Raw genomic sequence first — 18,446 nt, forward strand, 5'->3', positions numbered from 1 at the left:
GTCTCAACATTGTCCTGCCTAGAGGTAGACTTAAGAATTTTTTTGAGTAGTGTCATAAGTAAAATAATAATAATAATAATTAAAAAAATTAACGAGTTTATTAATATCATTAACTACATCAAACTCTAACATAAATAATATAATTAGTAGGAAATTTTGACACTTCAATGGTATCATCTGACGCCACTCATTTTTATGTCTATTGGCCCATGGTCGTGCCACAAATGAATAGGGACACCAACCACCTTGATCCAAACCATATTTTCATTGAGAGTTTGCCATCGATCATAAGGAGAGATTGAAGTGAACCAAAGATTAAAAAGATCAAAATAATCATTGATTAATGTTAACATTTCAACTCTCTCCCTAAATGTCATCAAAACTTGTGTCTCTCTTAATGTTCTTAATTGAACCCAAACTCCTTAGGAGAAAAGTTTGGATTGAATGAGACCAATATGAAAATCTTTTCTCAACAACCCAACTGTAGATTTTTCAATCCAATCCATATTAGCAAGCGGAACCATTAATCTCAACTTCGGTTCTGTAACCACAACTACAGGCTTAGCAGTTAGTGAAGGTTGTTCTTGGGTCTTTAAGGCAATAAGCATATTCAGGAACTTCTCCGAACTTGTTTTAGGATCTTGAGAAACAGTAATGGCATCACTTCCAACAAAGACCTCCATTAATGGACTTAAATCAAGCACATGATTTAACATGGAAGCCTTAGAAGATCTAGCTTTATTTGCATTCAAAACCCTGATCCATCTATCGTCAAGCTTAGAGTTGTCCCCTTTCTCAATTGCTTTTCTCTACTCCATCTCCAATTGATATCGAACAAGGGCATATTTTGAATACCATATTCTTTTACCTTTAAGGAGATTAGCAACGAAAACATCAACCACCTCCTAAATTGACCAAAAAACTCAGTTAGTTCTGCCTTGGATAATCCTACACTCGCATTACCCATAGAAACCGAGAACAAGCTAGCCCTCCACTTGTCCACACTCTTGGACATGTCTTCTCCCTCCACTCCATCTTAAAAGTTATCATCCTAGTTGTTTTAATTTGTTTCCTTATTCATTTTCAACTTCTAATTATAATATAAAGGGTTTATTAGCATTAATAGCTTTTCATTTTACCAACATTTACATGATTAATCTTTTTTTTACTAAAAATAAGTTAGTCAGAATATTTTAATCTATTTAACTGAAATTCAAGGTTCAAATTTGTTTCATTTTATCAAAATTTAGATAATTAGCCATTTTCTTTACTCAAAATAAATTGGACAGAATATTAATTTTAGTCCATTTTAAAATACATTCAAGATTCAAATTGTTTCTTTGTAGCATAATGAGTGTGTAACTGTGCATGTTCTGTATGTATTTGTTTTTAATTCAGTTCTGATTCATTCTTCTATGGACATATTTTTAGCTTATGCTGTGAAATATAATTTTTTAGGATGGCAGCAATAGTAGCAAGACCTTGCATTTCATCTTCTCACAAGGTTGCTAAGACAAGTGTTTCCATTTTAAGTGCCAATTCTAAAAGTGTGTCATGGACTAAGCTCACAAGTGCTTGTAATATATCATCTTTAGAGAATTTTTAATGTAATTTTGCATCATCTCTAGCAAAGTTGAACAAGGTTGCATTGTGACAAATGCAATGTCTGAATCTAGTGAAAAGAAGCATGTTTCTATGTTGGCAATTGACTTGAAAGGTTTTACTTCCTTTCTGTAATACTTCTTAGTTGCTTACAGAGCTTTGTTGTTTGATTTCCTTAATTTGACCTCACACATGCCTTGTATTCTCATCCAAAAATTTTAGTAGAAACACTTTTTTCAAGGAAAGATGTCTCTAGTAACATCTCTCTAACCTTTTGTTAGTGTGACTTTTGGTTAGGTTGTAATGTTGTTGAGCAAGCACAAATATTACTTTCCATGGACTATCACCATGCTATGTTATTTCCTTAATAAAAATTTGTAAACACTAAGAGTTTTGCTTTTTGTAGGGAAGATGGCATTTATTACCGATGTAGCGGATGATAATGGATATGGCTAGGAAATAGCAAAATCTCTTGTTGCTGCTGGTGTTGAAATTTTAGTGGGAGCATGGGTGCTTGTAAGTAAATAAGACATTTGTAGACCTTATCTAAGCTTTTGTAGGTTTTAAAAAATTGCCAACATGCTGACAAGGAAGTTTTCTTTTAGGCTTTGAACATATTTGAAACTAGCTTGAGACATGGAAAGTTTGATGAATCACACATGTAAGAGCTGGTTTATGTTACAATATTGTAAATAGTTTTAAATTAATGGCTTTTTTCTTATGGAAGTTGATATTACAGATTGCTAGATAGCTTTTTAACGAAGATTACTAAACTTTGTTCCTTTCTTATTCTTTTTAATTGAGATGAGCCTAATCCCACATTTGACTTGTCTTGATAGTTATCCAGGCCATTAATTCTATGCTCTTATCAAGTTCATTCCATCCCAAATTCTTAAATAGCCATTGCCCATTTAAATTTTCCTCACATTTTCTTATCAAAAGAAAAAAAATGAGGTTGAGAAAGAAAGATAGGTGAAGAAAGTGAGATTTAGTGAGGGTTGTTGTTTTTGTGTGAATGTATAAGAAAAAAAATAGAGAGAGGAAAAGAAGTGAGAGAGATTATGAGAAAAAAGAAAAAAGAAAGTGAACAGAATAGGTGTAATACAAGTGGTTTGTTTTGTTGTTTTTAATTTTAAGACTAGTGGGTTTGTTTTTATATTAGTGTTATTGGTTGGTTTTTGAGCTTTGAGGTTAAAGATCTTGTGTACATTGAAATTTTTGGGAGATTGGTGTTTTGATGAAACTTGTGTTCTAGTACTGTTAAAATGTTCTGTGTTCTATGTGTTGGATACAGTTGCCATGAGTTTCAAGGTGCAAGTTACGAGAGCTGTTTTGGTAAAATAAAATAGTGATCAGTAAGATTTTGGAGGCTTTTTGATGGTGACATTCAGCTATGGTATTTACATGGGGAGCTATATGTGATCGGGTACTTACATGTCTCGTATAGGGGATTATCATCCTAGTTGTTTTAATTTGTTACCTTATTCATTTTCAACTTCTAATTATAATATAAAGGGTTTATTAGCATTAATAGCTTTTCATTTTACCAACATTTACATGATTAATCTTTTTTTTACTCAAAATAAGTTAGTCATAATATTTTAATCTATTTAATTGAAATTCAAGGTTCAAATTTGTTTCATTTTATCAAAATTTAGATAATTAGCCATTTTCTTTACTCAAAATAAATTGGACAGAATATTAATTTTAGTCCATTTTAAAATATATTCAAGATTCAAATTGTTTCTTTGTAGCATAATGAGTGTGTAACTGTGCATGTTCTGTATGTATTTGTTTTTAATTCAGTTCTGATTCATTCTTTTATGGACATATTTTTAGCTTCTGCTGTGAAATATAATTTTTTAGGATGGCAGCAATAGTAGCAAGACCTTGCATTTCATCTTCTCACAAGGTTGCTAAGACAAGTGTTTCCATTTTAAGTGCAAATTCTAAAAGTGTCATGGACTAAGCTCACAAGTGCTTGTAATATATCATCTTTAGAGAATTTTTAATGTAATTTTGCATCATCTTTAGCAAAGTTGAACAAGGTTGCATTGTGACAAATGCAATGTCTGAATCTAGTGAAAAGAAGCATGTTTCTATGTTGGCAATTGACTTGAAAGGTTTTACTTCCTTTCTGTAATACTTCTTAGTTGCTTACAGAGCTTTGTTGTTTGATTTCCTTAATTTGACCTCACACATGCCTTGTATTCTCATCCAAAAATTTTAGTAGAAACACTTTTTTCAAGGAAAGATGTCTCTAGTAACATCTTTCTAACCTTTTGTTAGTGTCACTTTTGGTTAGGTTGTAATGTTGTTTAGCAAGCACAAATATTACTTTCCATGGACTATCACCATGCTATGTTATTTCCTTAATAAAATTTTGTAAACACTAAGAGTTTTGCTTTTTGTAGGGAAGATGGCATTTATTACCGATGTAGCGGATGATAATGGATATGGCTAGGAAATAGCAAAATCTCTTGTTGCTGCTGGTGTTGAAATTTTAGTGGGAGCATGGGTGCTTGTAAGTAAATAAGACCTTTGTAGACTTTATCTAAGCTTTTGTAGGTTTTAAAAAATTACCAACATGCTGACAAGGAAGTTTTCTTTTAGGCTTTGAACATATTTGAAACTAGCTTGAGACATGGAAAGTTTGATGAATCACGCATGTAAGAGCTGGTTTATGTTACAATATTGTAAATAGTTTTGAATTAATGGTTTCTTATGGAAGTTGATATTACAGATTGCTAGATAGCTCTTTAACGAAGATTACTAAACTTTGTTCCTTTCTTATTCTTTTTAATTGAGACGAGCCTAATCCCATATTTGACTTTTCTTGATCGTTATCCAGGCCATTAATTCTATGCTTTTATCAAGTTCATTCCATCCCAAATTCTTAAATAGCCATTGCCCATTTAAATTTTTCTCACATTTTCTTATCAAAAGAAAAAAAAATGAGGTTGAGCAAGAAAGATAGGTGAAGAAAGTGAGATTTAGTGAGGGTTGTTGTTTTTGTGTGAATGTATAAGAAAAAAAAATAGAGAGAGGAAAAGAAGTGAGAAAGATTATGAGAAAAAAGAAAAAAAAAAGTGAACAGAATAAGTGTAATACAAGTGGTTTGTTTTGTTGCTTTTAATTTTAAGACTAGTGGGTTTGTTTTTATATTAGTGTTATTGGTTGGTTTTTGAGCTTTGAGGTTAAAGATCTTGTGTGCATTGAAATTTTTTGGGGATTGGTGTTTTGATGAAACTTGTGTTCTAGTACTGTTAAAATGTTCTGTGTTCTATGTGTTGGATACAGTTGCCATGAGTTTCAAGGTGCAAGTTACGAGAGCTGTTTTGGTAAAATAAAATAGTGATCAGTAAGGTTTTGGAGGCTTTTTAATGGTGACATTCAGCTATGGTATTTACATGGGGAGCTATATGTGATCGGGTACTTACATGTCTCACATAGGAATGAGTGAAATTTTGCATGTTGTCTTATATGTGGAGGGATGCTAAGGATATAGGGTTGTTACTACGATGTTTTTAACATCCCGAGAGTAATTGGATTCTTTGAGGATGGCATATGTGGTATGTCCGGTAGACATTCGAAGGGGTTTGAATGTGGTGTAAGGGCTTGTCTAAGGATTGTGCAACTTCGTGTTTTGCTTGACCACCTTTCCACCATTTGGACTTTTTCGACATGGCAAGAAGCTTCATTTTCAATAATTTCTGTTGACTCCATATGTTTTTAATTATAATAAAAACATTTTTTATTTATTGATATCTAATTTTACTATTTAAGTGTGTAAGATAAAGTTTAATTCCCTTAATAAATTTGATAATTAAAAGTAAGTCAAGAAGCTTGCTTGCTTAAAAGATGGGTTAATCAGTTAAAGAGGGAAATGAGAAAAGGTTTAGTGAAAATATAACATCATTAACTGATTAATGTGGAGCCTTAACCAGTTAAGGTAAAACTGAGCACTATATAAAAGCAAGGCAGAAAAGCCTTAATCATTTAACACCAAACTTAACTGATTAAGAAAGTATTGGAAGCTAAAGATAGAGGTGTGCTAATGGGTTAAAGAATGGGGTTAATCGATTAAAACACAAGACTTGAAGTACCTTGAAGCACCAAAATCCAAATTTAAATTGAAGTTAATCGTTGAAGGGAGTCAAAATGAAGAAATTCAAATTCAAAGAATTTTTAATTGGTTGAAGTTTATCTTAATCAACTAAAGTTAGAGGAAGAGAAGCTTCAATTAGTTAAAGGAAGGATTAACCAATTAAAGGGAGATTGTTGGTTAGAGAAGTTTGAAAACAGAATGTTCTTAATTTGTTAAAGCCATCTTTAACTAATTAACACAATAAAAAAAAGGCTAAATAGTGCAAGACAAAGAAGGCTAAATTGGTTATAACCTGCCTTTTACCAGTTAACCAAAAATTGTCTGCACATTAGAATTTAAATGTTAGAAGACAAAATAATGTCTAGGAAGGCATAAAAAATGCTCATAATGGATAGATATTGACTCTAACAAAAAAATATGAGTCTCCAAATATAAAAAGAAGCTCCAACAATAAAAAAAGCAAGAGAAAACCTACCAAGATCACATTTTGAGCAAATAGCCAAAGAACTTTCTTTTACGCATCTGTTTTTTAGTCCTATTCTTGTAAAGGTGTTTGAGATTTATTTTATTCATCTTAGATCAACAAGGGTGATCACATGTATTCCTTTTTTCTTCTTTATTCTTGGGTGATTAGAGTGTGAGAAACACTCTATTTATAATAAGGGATTAGAGCTTGGGTAGAAACTCACCGTGTAAAAGTTTGGTGAAAGCAGTTAATTCCACTAGTTTAGTGAAGTTGGGTTGAAGATCCTTAATTGAGAGATCAAGGTAGTGGATGTAGGTCAAGGAGAACGAATTACTTGAAACACTTGTCTTTTGTCCACTTTTCTTTACTTTTTCCTTACTTAGTGTGTTTTTAACCTTAACAAGTTTTAAACCTTTCATTTTTATTTTACAAAAAGATTTTCAAAATAAACACAGCCTTCAAAATAATTTTAAAGTGCTATTCACCCCTCTCTAACACTATATTTGGACCAACAAGTGGTATCAGAGTCTAACCCTAAAAAGTAAGGTTTAACATGTTTAAAGAATATCCAAATGACTTTACAAAAGTCTGTTGTTACTGAGGGTCAATCCACAAATAAGCTTGCTTTATTTAATGGATCAAATTATGCTTATTAAAGTACTAGAATGTCTATTTATATTAGAGTTTTTGATTATAAAATGTGAGATGTAATTACAAGAGAACTTTATATTCTCACCTCACTTAGTTTTTCACGAAAGAGAGAATTCTCAAATCAAGAGCAAAGTGAACTAAAGTTGAAGTAAAAAAGGTTCAGACCAATTTTAAAGCTATTAACACTCTACATTGTGCATTAACTCCCATTGAATTCAATAAAATCTCTAGTTGTATCACAACCAAAGAAATTTGAGAAAAACTTAGAGTCATACATGAAGAGACTTATCAAGTTAAGGAGTTCAAAATTACTTTACTCACCTATAATTATTAAATGTTCAAAATGGAACCGGGTGAAGACATCTTTACCATGTTTGATAGATTTACCAACATTACAAACAAGCTCAATCAACTTGACAAAACCATCCCTAAACATGAGTTAGTTAAAAGATTGGTCAGATGATTTTTAAAAAATTAGAAACCTAAAGTCATTGTTATCCAAGAGGCTAAAGATATTACTGTAGTTACTCTTGATGAAATCTGTGGCTTATTCCTCATGCATGAACTTGAAATGAAAGAAGAAGAAGATGAGGAAAAAAAAGGAAGCCAAAGAGAAAAAGAAAAATATTGCTTTAAAGACCAACACTTGAGGAATAACTAGAAAACTTGTCAAGTGATGATGATGAAGCGTTAGCCATGATGGCTAGAAGATTTAGAAAGCTCATAGGGCAAAAAGGTATAAGGATTAGATGAAAGAATTATAAGAAAGATCAAGGTCATTCAGAAAAAAAAAAAAACTGGAAAATGCTTTCGACTCTCAACATTTTCCTCTGCTCCCTAAAACACACGGAATGGCGGCTAGTAGGCCGTTGGACCTTTCCATCCCGTCCTAATATAACGCTTCGCCCTTCTTCATGCAATGGGGGACCACACACAATGCCACATAAACTAAAGATTTGCAATCGCTAGTTAATGGCGGCTTGAAAAACATAGACTCTCAAAACCAACCACCAGTCTCTCTTAGTGCACGAAAGAAGTCATTTTTTAGTGTGGCAGCTGGAGATAAGCCACCAATAATCCCAGCTAATCGAGAACCATTTTGGTATAAAGATCGACCGACTGTATCCTTTTTTATGATGAAATAGATGCCCTTGCACAACCTTTCAAGTATTCCATGGTAGGGAAATTCACGCGGATGCCAAAGATGCAGGAGATTCGAAATGCCTTCAAAGGCATCGGACTTGTTGGTCTGTACAAGATACGATGGCTTGACTACAAGCATATTTTGATACAGCTCTCCATTGAGCATGATCTCAATTGAATCTAGTTGAAACAAGTTTGATTTATCTCAAACCAAAAGATGCGGGTATTCAAATGGACTCCGGAGTTCCAACCGGATAAGGAATCTTCTCTTGTGCCTGTATGGATCTCATTCCCAAACCTCCGAGCACATCTCTATGAAAAGTCAGCTTTACTTGTGATAGCTAAAACAGTGGGATGACCCTTGATGGTGGATGAAGCTACGACTAACGAAACGCGACCAAGTGTGGCAAGGGTGTGCGTAGAATATGACTGCCAAAAGCCTCCATTAGATCGGGTGTGGATTGTGACTCAAGACAGACAAACCGGAGAGGTCACTGGTGGTTTCATGTAGAAAGTTGAGTTTTTAAGGTTACCGGAATACTGCACCCATTGCTGCCATGTGGGACATAGTGAATCGAAATGCCTTATGATGGGTCACCGTCCAGAAAAGAAAATGCAGCTTACAGGAATGAAAACGCAAGTGAAAGGAGATAAGAATGGATGTGAGAAGCGAAGAGAAGGAAATCAAAGGCCTTAGAAGGGAAACGGGACAGACCAAACTCAAGTACCATTAAAATAGAGCAAAAGGTGGCAAGTGACGAACAGACAGGGTACGAGCAGAGCTAAAGATCCACAAAGAATGGAAATTAGTTCGAAAGACCATGGGGAAGCGCAGGTACAATTATTTAACCGCTTTGACACGATTAGGTTGATGGTGGAAGAAGATCATGTAAAACAGGGGAGAACAAATAAGGTGAACAGTACCACTTTTGCCCAAAAAAAAGTTCCCAGCACACTTGATGAGACATAGCCAGGACAAACAGATCAAGGGGTTACCCAAGGTGAAAAAGGTAATGATGGGAGTACAAATCCACTAGTTATGAAGGACACAAATGGTGCTGGTAAATTACCGTCAACTGGTGAGCCGCGGGCCTCGGCCAAAACACAAGACCAGAGGGGTTAGGAAATTACCAGCCAGTAAGATGAAAAGTTTAAGGACGGGTTTGCTTTGTCAACTGCGGTGGAAAGGGGCCCAGCTCAATTGCTCTTCGCGCTTGAGTCCAATTGTGCATGGATTGAAGATAGCAATGAGAAAGGTCGGAGTGCCTCTGCGAGTATGGAAAACATAGGTGATCATGATTATATCCAATGGGCAGTTGAAAATGCATGAAATGTTACAGTTAAAAAGGACAAAAAGAAAAAAAATTACAGTGTCCTGGAAATGAGCCCCTTAAGGCCGTAACCACCCATACTGCTGGTCCAGGCAATGGTATGATTGAAGGAAGTGATGAACATATACCAGTAATGCATGGGCAAGGAACATACGGCATTAACAAAGAATCCAGCTCCATTCCCTCACATGCAGCCCATGCAGGCAGTGAAAGCCATTCGGCATGGCTACCACATCAAGAGATTCGAGGGCATTAGAAAAATAACGACCTAGAGAAGGCAGACCAGAATCGAGCAGGTGATAGTAGCAGAGATTTTTATCACAAAGACCTGGTTTTTGGTACAGATAGTCACTCATTTGAATATTACCCTAGGACGGCCAGAAGAAGAAAATCAGATAATGAAGTGTCCTACAACCCAACTGAAGAGATTTCATTACAGAATGAAGAGAACTCTTTAATAGACGGATGTGAAGAATCTGTTTCCAAGCACTTTAGCGTAAAAACATACCCATGATCAGTACCTTGATTTGGAATGTAATGGGGGTTGCTAGCAAGCCCGTTCAAAGAAGAATAAAAAAGTTGAAGTTGATACATCAAATTAAAATCCTACCAATTTTAGGACCAATGGTTCAGGTTCTAAACTAGAATTTTTTAGAAGAAAGTTTGGCTTTGAGGGTGCGGTCTGTAACTTCTCCCAGAAGATTTGGCTTTTTTGGACAGAAGATGTTTCCTGCACAATAGAGATTGATCATCTTCAATGTATTCATGCTCAATTCTCTTTGCAGTGGAATTCTTTTTCTTTTTAAACTTCATTTATATATGCTAAGTGTACAAGATTAAAAATGCTAGATTTATGGTCCTTTTTGAGAAATATAGCTGCTAGAACACAAGAACCATGGATGGCAAGAGGGGACTTCAACGTCATTCTTAGTAGAGAGGAAAGATTATTGGAAACAGAACCGCATGCTAGCTCGATGGAGGATTTTGCACTGACACTTCTTGATTGTGGGTTGTTAGATGCAGGATTTGAAGGGAATAGATTCACATGGACCAATTCACACATGTTTCAGAGGCTTGACAGAGTAGTTTACAACATGCAATGGAATGCGCACTTTGCTAGTACGAGAGTCCAACACTTAAATCGAGACGGATTCGATCACTGCCCATTATTAATTACCAGCACAGAATCTTTGGTTAAAAGGCCCTCATCTTTTCGTTTTCTTCATGCTTGGCTAAAGCATCATGATTTCTTGAACTTTGTTGGCAGGAACTGGAATGAGCCAATGCACGATACCGGGTTGATGAGCTTTTGGCTCAAGCAGCAATGTTTAAAAAAGGCATTAAAAGTCTGAAATAAAAACATTTTTGGTGATATTTTTAGAAATATCAAGGTAGCCGAACAACATGCATTGGAGTGTGAAGAATTATTTCAACAGGAGCAGTCGCCTTTAAATCGAGAACAACTTAATTTGTCATATGCAAAGCTCAACCATTTGCTCAGTATAAAAGAATCATATTGGCAGTAAAAATTCGGTGTACGTTGGGTAGTAGAGGGAGAACGAAACACGAAGTTCTTTCACATGAAGATGCAGAAAAAAAGAGTAAAAAACTTTATCTTCAAGACTAAAACTAGCGGTAGTTTTATACTTGAAGATCAAGAGCAAATTGAACAGTCCGCTATTGAGTACTTCACTAACTTGTTGAAGGCTGAAGCTACGGATTTAACTAGGTTCAATGCTGATTTAATTCCTTATTTGATAACTAAAAATGGTAACCAAACATTATGTGCAGACCTACGATGGCAGAACTAAAAGAAGTAGTTTTCGCCATTGATAAAGACAGCACAGCAGGCCCCGATGGCTTTTCCTCCTTATTTTACCAACATTGTTGGCATATAATAGTAGAAAATCTATTGATAGTAAAAAAATTCTTCACAGGAGCTACAATTCCAAGGGGGGTAACTTCTACAACTTTAGTCCTTATAACAAAAAAATCGGATGCAGATTCTTAGAGTGATTATCGCCCTATCAGTCTATGTACTGTTTTAAACAAAATAATTACTAAGTTATTGGTGAACCGGTTAGTTAAAGTATTACCCTTATTAATCTTTGAAAATCAAAGTGGCTTTATGAGTGGCAGATTAATCAGTGACAACATTCCTTTAGCCCAAGAACTAGTCGGCAAGATTGATTATAAAGCTAGAGGTGGCAACGTGATCTTGAAGCTGGATATGATGAAGGCATATGGCAGATTAAATTGGGATTTCTTGTACCTAATACTGGAGAGATTTGACTTTAACTCTTAGTGGATTGACATGATTAAAAGGTGCATTTCCAACTGCTAGTTTTCACTCTTAATTAACAGTCATTTGGTAGGCTATTTTAAATCAGAAAGAGGATTAAGGCAAGGTGATTCTATTTCGCCTTTATTATTTATATTGGTAACAGAATATTTATCTAGGGGTATTAATTTTTTATTTTCCCAATATGCTTCACTTCGGTATTTATCGGGATGCTCTTTAAATATTAGCCACCTAGCTTTTATGGATGATATTATGATTTTTACTAATGGAAGCAAATCAGCTTTGGAGAAAGTTCTTGGCTTTTTATAGGAATATGAACAGATTTCTGGACAAAAAATTAACCATCAGAAAAATTGCTTCACAACAGCTTCTGCAATGGCCAGCTCCAGGAAACAAATTATTACTCAAGCCACAGGCTTTCATCACAAGACTTTACCAGTTACATATATGGGAGCTCCTCTTTACAAAGGACCAAAGAAAGTGATGCTTTTTGACTCGCTCATTATGAAAATCTAGGAAAGGATCACTGGATGGGAGAATAAAATCCTTTCAACTGACGATCGCATTACGTTAGTACGAAGTGTTCTCTCATCCTTGCCAATATACCTACTTCAAGTGCTTAAGCCCCCGGTGAGTGTCATCGAGAAAATAGACAGACTTTTTAATAGTTTTTTGTGGAGAGATAATTTGGACAGCAAACACATACATTGGTCATCATGGAACAAAGTTACTTTTCCAAGCTCGAAAGGCGGTCTTGACATCCGTAGTTTACAAGATGTATTTGAGGCTTTCTCTGCAAAACTATGGTGGCGTTTTCAAACTTGTAGTAGCTTGTGGACACAATACATGAAGGCTAATTACTGCACCAATAAAATTCCTCATATAATCTCCCCCAAACTTCGAGATTCTGCAACCTGGAAATGGATGCTGGATGGCAGAGACATATATGGACAGCAAATTCGGTGGAGGATCGGTAAGGGAGACCTTCTTTTCTGGCATTATGTATGGATAGGTGATGAACCTTTGGTTAATTCTTTTCCTTCATATATGCTTTCCATGACAAAAATTGATTACTTTTTCAATGCTAATATGTGGGATGTGAATAAGCTAAAAGTTGTTTTACCTAATACAGTTATTGAGGAGATTTTGAAGATTCTTATAAGTAGTAATAAGGCGGACATGGCTTATTGGGCCCTTACTCTGAATGGTGAATTTACTTCTAAAAGTGCTTGGGAACTAACGCGCCAAAGACAACCTAAATGTGTATGTGGTAAGATAATTTAGCATAAGAGTATACCGCTTAAGGTTTCATTCTTTATATGGTGCCTAGTACATAATTGGATCCCTGTGGAGTTACGGATGAAATCAAAAGGTTTCCAATTAGCATAAAAGTGCCTTTGTTGTCAATCCTAGGAATCAATCATACATGTCATATGGAGAGGTATAGTTGCACAACATGTTTGGAATTATTTTTCAAAATTTTTTCAAATCTATGTTCATAATCCTCAAAATATTATGCATATACTTCACTCTTGGTATTATTCAGGAGATTTCATTAAACCTAGCCATATTCGGATAATATTACCTTTACTAATCATGTGGTTCCTTTGGGTTGAACGAAATGATGCAAAACATAGGGAACTTAAAATGTATCCTGAAAGAGTTATATGGCGGGTTATGAGGATGCAAAGGCAATTATATCAGGGTAACTTATTGAGTAAATGGCAATGGAAAGGAGATATTGACACTGAGGCACACTGGGGATTCCGATTTCAACAAGAGAGCAATGGATCACCAAAAATTATTTATTGGACTTGACCATTGAGAGATGAATTTAAGCTGAATGTCGATGGTAGCTCTAAGAATGCCTCTCAGAATGCAACAGGTGGAGGAGTTCTTAGAGACCATTCAGGTAATATAATTTTTGGTTTTTCAAAAAATTTGGTCCTCATAATTCATTGCAGGCGGAACTAATGGCACTTTATAGAGGTCTACATTTATGTATTGAACATAATGTGTCAAGGGTATGGATAGAAATGGATGCGCAGATTGTTGTACAAATGATTCAAGGGGATCTTAAAGGTTCATACAAATTTAGATATTTGTTAAAGTCTATTAGAAAATATTTACAGGTCATGTCATTTCGCATATCACATAATCATCGGGAAGGAAATCAAGCTGCAGACTATTTGTCGAATTTTGGTCATACTCATCAAAATCTCTGAGTGTTTACACAAGCGCAAGGGGAACTCCGAGGTATCTTGCGATTAGACAAATCAAATTTATCTTATGTTATATTCAAATAATTATAAAAGAGTAGTACTCCTAGTTTTTATCCTGTTCTTACTTTTGAAGTTCTTTAAAATTTCCCGTAGATCCTTGTACACAGGTAAATTACTTATCTTTTGTAGCAGCAATCAAGGCAAAGGAAGTAATCCCTGTCCCAGGAATTTTATTTCTCTCGTCTCATGTAATTTTGGAAGTCAAGTTTGGTCCCACTCCCGGCTGTATTTAATTTGATTATTATTAATAAAATGATAACAGGGTAGTTGGGCCCTGCGAGAACTTCTAACTTAAAAAAAAAAAATCAAGGTCCTTCATGGAAAAACAAGCATAAGGGTGATCTTAGCAAAAAGGATGAAACGGTTCACTTTGAATAAGAAAAACCTAGACATTTCTGATCCAAATGCCCTTTATTCAAGGGAGAATCATCAAAGAAAATGAAGAAACCAAAAAGAGTAATGGTAGTTATAACTTGGTTTGACAGTGATCCTTGAAGCTCAGAGGAAGAAAAAGAAAACTTGGAAGAAATAGCAAACTTCTACCTGATGGCAAAAGAAGAAGAACTTGAGGTAACAACTAACTCTTGTGATAATTCTTATGATTGCTTATACACTGAATTTGAAAAGCTAGCATTGAAATATAAAATTATGAAGAGGAAAGTCATAGCATTGGATGATGAATTAGAAAAAATCAAGCATGATTTTATTATCAAAGAAATATGCTTCAAATTGAACTTAAACATTCCAAAATAGATTTTCAACTCTTTAAGTTGGAACTAAAGAGCAAAAACATAGCTTTGCAAAAGGTAATGGATGAAAATATTACTCTAAAAGCTTTAATGAAAAAGAGCTTACAACTAAAATTGAAAAATGAAGAGAAACCAAAACAAATTACAATTTTCAAAAAAAGAAGTAATGCATCCTCACATCATTGTTATGTATATGGCAAAAGAGGTCATTTATCTTATGATTGCTATCATAATGGAAGTAACATTCCTAAACCAAATTGGTTTGGGTGCCTAAAGAGTCTCATATACTTGTTAACCCATTAGAGTATGAGTACTTATAAAGAAAAATTAAAAAACTGTTTTATAGGTTGAGCAAGAGCAAAAGGATCAATGTTTTGAAGTTCAACAAAAGGAAAGGCATCCTTGGTATTTGGACGATGGCTACTCAAGACAAATGACTGGCAATAAGAAATTACTTACAAAGTTTGATAGGAAAAAGAGTGAGAGTGTTTCTTTTGGTTGTTACTCCAAAGGTATCATCGAAGGAATAGGAACCATTGGTAATATTTCTCAAACCTAAATCAAACATATTTTATTTGTTAAAAGTATAAGACATAACTTACTAAGCATTAGTCAGCTTTGTGATATAGGGCTTAGAGTTTTCTTTGATTTTTATTGATATCTAGTAATTGATGCTGACATTAAGAAAGTTGCATTTATTGGTAAAAGAATAAGAGCATGCATGTCATTTTTCATGATGAAATTGAGCCTAATAGAGAATCATGTCTTATGGCCAATGATGTATGTGATAGTTGGTTATGGCATAAAAAATTAGGACATGCTAGCATGCCCACTATTTCAAAACTCTTACGAAAATACCTAGTCATTGGACTTCTAAAGATGACTTTTGAAAATGAAAAAGATTGTGATGCATGTCAATTTGCAAAACAAGTTTAAAGTTCATTTAAATCTAAAAAGGTGATCTCAACTTCTAGTCCATTTGATCTATTGCATGTTGACTTGTTTGGACCAATTAATGTCATTAGTTTAAAAGGCATGTTATATGATTTTGTTATTGTTGACAATTACTCAAGCTATACATGGGTATATTTTCTTGCTCACAAAGATGATGCATTGCCTTTTTTGATAAACATTGTAAAAGTGGTCAAAATGATAAGGTCTTACCATTGTTAGTGTTAGAAGTGACTATGGTAATGAATTTGAAAGTGATGATTTTGAAATTTTTTGCAATGAAAATGATTTTAACCACAACTTTTTAGCTCCCAGAACTCCACAACAAACTTGAGTTATTGAAAGAAAAAATAGGACTTTAAAAGAAATGGCAAAAACAATGCTTTGTGAAAACAATTTGCTAAAATATTTTTGGGTTGAAGCTGTGAACACAGCAATTTACATTTTGAATAGAGTTTCCATTAGAGCCATGATTTTTAAAACTTCTTATGAGCTTTATAAAGGGAGAAAACCAAACATTTCACATTTAAGGAGCTTTGGGTGCAAATGCTTTGTTTTAAATAATGAAAAACATACCTTACGAAAGTTTGATGCTAGGAGTGATGAAGCTATTTTTTTAGGTTATGCATTAAACTCTAAAGCATATAGAGTGTTCAACAAAATAACTTTGGTCATAGAAGAATCAATTTGTATTGTTTTTTATGAGACTAATGCTACACAAAGAAAGTAGTGTTTGATGATGATGATGCAGATGATATTGAAAAGAAAATGGGAAAAGATCAGCTTGAACCACAGAAAAGATGATGGAGAAAACTGAGAGGAGAAAGAAAGAGAAAAACCACCTCTAGAGAATTTGCAAAGAACTAAAAATTAGCACAATGATCTTCTTAGAAGTTAGAGATTTGTAAGAAATCATCCTCAAGAACAAATCTTCAGTGATCCCTCCGAAGGTGTCAAAACTAAAAGAGGACTAAGGGAAACTTGTGAATGTCTAGCATCCATATCACAAGTGGAGCTAAAGAACTTTGAGGAAGCTGAAAAGGAAAAAAGTTGGATGATTGCCATGCAAGAAGAACTTGGTCAATTTGAAAGGAACAAGGTTTGGACGTTATTTCCAAAACCAACCATCCATCCAATTGTTGGTACAAAATGGGTATTTACAAATAAGTTTGATGAGCTGTGAAATGTGGTAAGAAACAAAGGAAGGTTAGTTGCTTAAGACTATAATTCATGTAGTGTAATGATTAGGCTAACGGTCTTGTTAACCTTATAATGTTTGTGTACTTCTTTTGGCTTTAGGTTTTAGCATGTGAATGCTAACCGAAGCTATGGAGCAGTCAATGGATGATGTTGGAGCAACATGGTTATTGGCTATACATCGTGGAATGCTTAAGCCAAGCATCTTGATTTCCTTATGGTGTTTCCTTGTTTCTTTAATTCAAGATGGTGTGTGTTAAAGCTCATGCTATACTATAGTTCTTTTTTGCTTTCATCCTCATAATGTCACTATTTCTGTAAAAAATTTTGGCAAGAAATGTTGATAATTCAAACAACCTTTCTTTTCAAAGAAAAAAAAGTTGAAATTAAACAACATAATCGTCCATGGACTATGATAAAACACAAGGTATGATGCTTAATGTTTTTTAACGGTTTAATAACTCATTCAATCTAGGCCTTACTTTGATCCATCGTACCTAATTTTATCTGATAAAGTCTTAACTCGAACCTAGAACCAATCTCCTTTAGCTCTATTGATTTAAGACCTCCATGCTTCTTGTAAATGTGATGCTTGAATGAAATATAGTCAGACTGATAAACAAAAGTCACGATACATTTTGTATCAACCTTTGGCACATGGAACAGATTATTTAGAATGTTTGCTGTCTTTTCACTCAACTTCGTTCCAAAATTGCAAGAATCAAATGTTGGTAAGCCTTAAGCATTTTTCCAATGGCTTTCTTGTCCTTCATGTCATGTCTTATAATCACATTAAGTAATCTAAAGTGTGCTATAAGACCAAAAGGTAGATGACTTATGATCAAACCATTTAACACACCACGATGTTTATGAACCAAAAATAACATTTGTAAAATAGTGTGCCCTACAACTTTCAATAATTTCATATATAACTTGGTTACCATGATTCATTCATTTTGCATTAGGAAAGACAAACTTCAATTCCTTAACAAACTATATAAGAGATCAACAAACTGTATAAGAGATCTTTATAGACTATAATATAATAGAGATAAGGGTCTTGTTCGACTTATGGGGTTTATGGTTTTGTTGGCTTGGCTATTTTTGAATATGAATTTATGGTTTTTACTTTTGATTTTCACTACCTTGCAAATTATAAATCATCGATCAATGGTTTCTAATAGTTATTTTCTACTAGGTTCATAAAATATGAAAATGAGAAAATACTTGCTCAAAAATATAGACTTTGACTAAAGTAACATTACTTGTTTATTATTTTCTTATAAGAGTTTAATCTTCATATTTCTTGAACAAATTAATTAACGTTATTGAAATTGAATAAGGGTATTGATACACCGAAGAAGGCAACGCCCTATGGAAAAAAAGCAAAGGACGAGTTGATTAAGCTTGTGTGTGGGAAGCAATTGAGAGTGTTTGTGCATGATATAGATCTCTATGGTCGTTACGTGGCAGGCATGCATTGTGATGGCATTTTTTGTGCAGGAAGTAATACTAAGGAAAGGGCTTGCATGGCATTATGCTATGTATGATCATCGACTTAAGCTTGCAATTATAAGTAGACAACATCCTTTTCATTCTTATACTTCAGTTGAGAACTTTTTAAGAACTTTCTAATGATATGAATATGTAATAATAGTGGGAAA

The 18,446-nt window shown here is 34.2% G+C and overlaps 1 pseudogene; it reads right to left on the reverse strand.

Moving 5' to 3' along the window:
- On the reverse strand, nucleotides 7,825-17,778 carry LOC108661981 (annotated as a pseudogene).

This window comes from Theobroma cacao, chromosome 5, assembly GCF_000208745.1.
Source record: "Theobroma cacao cultivar B97-61/B2 chromosome 5, Criollo_cocoa_genome_V2, whole genome shotgun sequence".
NCBI lineage: Eukaryota > Viridiplantae > Streptophyta > Magnoliopsida > Malvales > Malvaceae > Theobroma > Theobroma cacao.